The sequence below is a fragment of the Panicum virgatum genome, chromosome 8K (genome assembly GCF_016808335.1).
Source record: "Panicum virgatum strain AP13 chromosome 8K, P.virgatum_v5, whole genome shotgun sequence".
Classification (NCBI taxonomy): domain Eukaryota; kingdom Viridiplantae; phylum Streptophyta; class Magnoliopsida; order Poales; family Poaceae; genus Panicum; species Panicum virgatum.
The window spans coordinates 130,528-135,989 of NC_053143.1; the positions used below are offsets into that span (position 1 = coordinate 130,528).

Genomic DNA, 5,462 nt, shown 5'->3' on the forward strand with positions numbered 1-5,462 from the left:
TGTTTAGTTTTTGTGCAGAATTTCTACAGATGCGAGGAGGGAATGATGCCAGGGGGATGCAGGTGGCTACCAAAGCATGTTACAAGCTGGTGGCGGATATGCTTTACGAGGTGCGCATCCAGGCCGTCATCGACTACAAGGCTAAGATCGAAAAAGTGAGGATCTACAAAGGACCTGCGAGAGACATCAAACTCACCCGGGAACAGTACTTGCGGGTAAATACTCAACTATGCTCAATTTGTTCTTCTTACATGTCATAACTTGATGATGTGCAGGTGCCTCCGTGGTGGATTGCCAATGATTATCCGTGCTGGGAAATGATAGTGGACCGGTGGTACTCACAAGAATGGCTGGAGATGCACGAGGCTGCCCGGCAGTGGCGTTTGATGATGCCAGGTGCATCGTACCATCAGGGCAACCGTAACCTCAAGGCGTACGCGGCTAGATATGTATGTGAATTAATTTCTTTATTATAATGCTCAATTCTGCATAATTTCTAATCATCTTCCTTTTTTCGCAGTCGGCGACACATGGTGGTGTTCCTTGCACCTAAGTCCAGGCATACTGTTTGGCCCACAAAGGGAAGGCGACGTCCGATGTCACCTTCAACCCGCAGGATCCGCCCGAAGCATACAGCAACGCAAGCGTCCACAGCCGCCTCAGTGGGTACACCTCGATGGCACAAGAAGTTCATGGGCCGGAGTTTGATCCGATCATTGAGTCCATTGATGGAGAAGTCATCATGAGGGCGGGAGGAGGCAAGAAGCATGGACGGTACTGGATGAGTCGACACGGAGACTACTCCCACTCTCTCGCAGATTCGAGCTAGGAGTACCAGCTCAAGCCCGGCCATACACCCACGGCCAGACACTACACAAACTCAGATTGAGGCTGTCAAGGTTATTTCTGTTTCATCCGTCGTTCCTCCATTTTTACATACGTTTGCTTTGAATTCTCACCCTGCGATCAAATCCTTTAGACCCAAATGGAAGCAGCCTTTCAAGCACGACAGGAGGCGGCAGAGGAGAGGTGGCGGGCCGAGCAGGACGAGATGCAGCAAAAATTGGATCAAGCTCTAACATTTATGCAAAGCCTGGGCTCGGCGATGGGTATTTCGCCTCCACAATTCCCTCTGGCCCCACTTGCTCCTCGGGCAGAAACTCCTCCTATTGTAAGTGGCTTTGACTCCTATCGAGTTTCATTCATCTTAGTGACTTAGCATTAATCTAGAATGACTTAGAAATAATGCCTTATGATACATCTACAATGACTTATAACTTAGGCTAATGCTTGTAGTTTGATTCTTATGTAAATAAATTCTTATGTCTAAGTTTGAATGCCAGTAACTCAATTCTTATGTAACATATGCAATATATATATTCGCTTATGTGCAGAATCAGTCGGCGGCATCCAATGATGGGCCAGTAAATCCAGACTTCTCGCCTCTGGTGCAACAGCCTTAGCAGCCTCAGCAATTTGTGTGGCCACTGCCTCAATGTGTGGCTTGGATTCAGCAGCAGCAGCAGCAGCACCCACCACCACCACCGCAGCAAAGTTGGTCGCAGACGCCTACATGGCCGCCGCTGCCGATGTGGCCGCAACACCCGCCGCCGCCGGCGGCCCCGTGAGTTGTATGGACTTCATTTCGAGAGACATATATGCTACCTTTGCAGTTGAACTTGTATGGACTTTGCCATATCTATTTGTATGAACTTATATGGACAGACTTGACTAGAACTTGTGGTTGTTGATGAACGAAACAAGATTTTATTGTGATATGCTTATTGTGATATATCAAATGCATGCGATGCTTCGTTGGATACATGAAATGCTTATTGTATATATATGAAATGCTTGTATGAAATGCTTGGAGTACCATATACATAATCAACAAACAAACAAAATTGAATCTGGAACCTTTGCCGTGTGCAAAAACTATGGCACACGGCAAAGGAACCAATCTTTGCCGTGTGCAAAAGCCAAGGCACACGGCAAAGTTCTGGCCACGTCATCATTCCTGGGCAGCGAATTTTTTTTGCCGTGGGCCGAGATTTGCACACGGCAAAGCCTTTGCCGTGTACCCGATATATAACACACGGCAAAGGCCGGCTTTGCCGATGCCTGGTTGACGTGTGGGCTTTGCCGTTGCGGCACACGGCAAAAAAATTGCCGTGTGTATACTGCCCTTTGCCGTGTGCTTTGGCACATGGCAAACGCCTGGTTTCCCGCAGTGAATCTTCCTATAGTGCATAAAGTTGACCACAAACATCTGCTCTAAGCACATTGTTACCTCAATTCTATTGTCTTGATGAAACTTTTTTGGCGATATTAGTATGTATATTTGGTTTCCAGCCAAATTTCAAAATTTTCTGAGAAATGGAATGACACTTGAACTTGCTAGCTAGCAAGGAGATAGGAGAGAGATAACTCTTGGTACTTTTAAAATGAATGACACTGTTATCGGCACTTTAAAATCGATAAGCAAATGGGAATTTTATGTGCGTGTCCGAAAAAATGGTTTCCAGTCCCTGTGTGTTTATTGGTGGATTAGGGACCTAATAAAGGGATAGGAATGTTTCCTCCATACGCAGGATCGGATGAGCTCGTCCCTCCAAAACGATCGAGCGACCGGGCCCTGCTAGTGCTAGCTGCTGCATGCTCTGCTTCAACCTCCAACAGGCGACTACCCGCTGTTGAGGCGAGGCGAGCAGGGGAGCCGCGTGCTGCCGCTTATTTCGGCGGCCGGGCTGAGCACATTTTCTAACGGTGTCAGAATCAGATCTGGCCTATGTGATCGAGAAGCATGCTGTGGAGTTCCTGGGAATAGAAAAAGAGGCAGTAGTAGTTCCTAATAAGCCGGTGCAGAGATGGAGGAAACCAATGAATGAAAAAATGAAAATTAACTCGGATGGAGCTTTCACAGCTGATACGGGCGAAGGTGGATGGGGATACGTGATCAGAGATGGGGATGGCATGGTTCTCTATGCTGGCGCGGGTAACCTGATGAGACTGACTGAAGCTACCCAAGCTGAAGTGAGAGCCTGTCTGGAAGGGGCGAAAGCGGCTGCTGCTCTTGGAATGGGAAATGTGATTCTGGAGACGGATTCCCTAGTGCTGGCGCAGGCAATGGAAAATAATGGGTACAGGCTATCCAGCTTTGGGGGCGATATTCTCGAGTTGAAGAACTTCATCAGGGAAAATTTTAATTCATGTGCTGTGGCCTATGTGCCAAGATCTTGTAATAAAGTGGCTCATTCTCTCGCTACTTTGGCTTGTATGTGTTCTCCGGAGGTCGACCTTGCATGGAACGGCTCTCCTAGTTGTATCGTCGATTTGGTGGCTAGCGACATCGCTGAGCCGATAAGTTAATGGAAAGTTATTTTCCCTGCAAAAAAAAAAGAATCATCCTCCATTCCATCCCTCTTAATTAATGCAAATATGTACGTACTCTCAACCAAACATAACATGAATCTGGAGCACCTAGCAATGCAAACAGGATATCGAAGCACTTGCATCTTTATATATGTATATTGTTGTTTTTTGCTAAATCAATTAATTAACGGATAATTGAACCCATGTCATTACAAGCTTGGAACTTTTGAGTTATTGCAATTCATGCATTCAGAACGAAGCCATTACAATTCGTTCAAATTCTGAAATATGTCATTTTCTACTTATTCGATGATCTCATACTCACGTGCAGGCATCTGTATTACTATATATATATATATATATATATATATATATATATATACCAAAATACCACTGCTATAATCCTTTCTCTTCACTCACTGACACCCAGCCTCACATGTTATCCCCTTCCTCCATCCTTTCTTCTCCTCTCCTCTGCTCTTCATTTGGAGACCATATCTGTGGGCGCTGATTGTTTCCATCCCCGAAGCACTGCTTGTTGGCCGCCACTCGCCGCAGCCGTCTCTGCTGTCTCTGTTGTGCATGCCTGTTGGGCGCATCGCACGAGGACCTCTGCCTCCACACGCAGCAACTGTCGCACGCTGGGTGGCACGTTCTTTGACCGCAACACTCACTACTACAGAATAGGCCTTTGTTCCAGGCCATTTGTCCCGGCAGCCTTTGGGCCCGGGACAATAGGTGGCTTTTGTCCCGGGTCCAACGGCTAGCCGGGCCAGCGGGGGGGACAGGGGCCTTTTGTCCCGGTTGGAGACACCAATCGGGACAAAAGGGGGGCCTTTTGTCCCGGTTGGTGGATCCAACCGGGACAAAAGGCCCGCGTACCCTTTTGTCCCGGTTGGAACCACCAACCGGAACAAAAGGCCCCCATTTTGTCCCGGTTGGTGTCTCCAACCGGGACAAAAGGCCTTGGCCCCCCTTATCCCCTTCCCTCTCCCCCCTCCCGAGCCATTCAGCTCACTTGTTTCTTGCTGTTCTCGGCTCGGGAGAGAGGAGTTCTTGCTCATTTCTTCACCACATTTGTGAAGATCTTTGATTCCCCGTCCATCCATCGGCGCTAAAGGTTTGGGGCTTGTTTTTCTCTTCTTCCTTGGCTTGTATAGCTCATTTCATGCTTTAGAAATAGAGAAAATGTGTAGCTAGCTCATTTCTTGGACATTTAGCTAGATTGCATATGTAGGTGTGATTTTCTTTTAGATTTAGATGAGTATGTGGATAGTAGAAATTTTTAGAATGAGTGTAGACACTTCATGTGATGTACTTGTATACATGACCATATTGTGGATAGTTGATTTTTGTATTCGTGAATGAATTAATGAAATGAGTATATTAGATTTTTTTGTATTATGAATGGATTATTCTGACACTCTAGTGATCGATGTATTTATTCAGGCTCACATTGAAACAATCTAGAAGCTAAAAAATCATTATTTCGAAACAAGTATGCGTCGTTAATCTCCATCCAACGGTGATGGCACAACCTTTCGGGAATACACGATGCGCTATAAGCACGTCGCGAATCGTTTGGTCGCATCACCAGCACTTCCGATTGATAAGAAGACAGCATTTGACGCAGTCAGCATGGCCGTTGTTGTACTGAGAGCATATCAACGAGCATGCTGCCTGTGCCAAGTGCTGTGCCTATTAATCGTAAATGTTGGTGCTGCGACTGGCCGATTGGTGACATCCTTGTACCGCACCGTGTCCCCCCGAAAGGCAGTGTCATCACCGCAGGGTTGAGGTTACTAACATATACATTTTCAGAAATAAAGGTTTATTTTTCTTCTAGAGGGTTTCTGGATATTGAAAAGAGTGTACTCCTGGAACTGAAGGGTGTCAAAGTAATTAGAAGTTATAGAGAATTCTTTCAATTAATTAGAGATTTCTTGAGGATTAATGATACATTTCGTCTTTTTTATATGATTTCATTGTTATTTGCAAGAGTTATTAATCTGATCATTGTAATTGTAATAGTAAATAATTTTTGCATTGTAATGGTAAGAATTTATATTTTTGTGGAAAATAAAGGTATT

At 45.7% G+C, this 5,462-nt stretch overlaps 1 long non-coding RNA gene across 1 annotated transcript; it reads left to right on the forward strand.

The window, feature by feature from the left end:
* Positions 1-780: 780 nt before the first annotated feature.
* On the forward strand, positions 781-1,527 carry LOC120646081. The gene is made up of 3 exons (XR_005664270.1): positions 781-899; positions 980-1,171; positions 1,395-1,527. It is a non-coding gene; the product is annotated as an uncharacterized LOC120646081 (long non-coding RNA).
* The last annotated feature ends 3,935 nt before the right edge of the window (positions 1,528-5,462 follow it).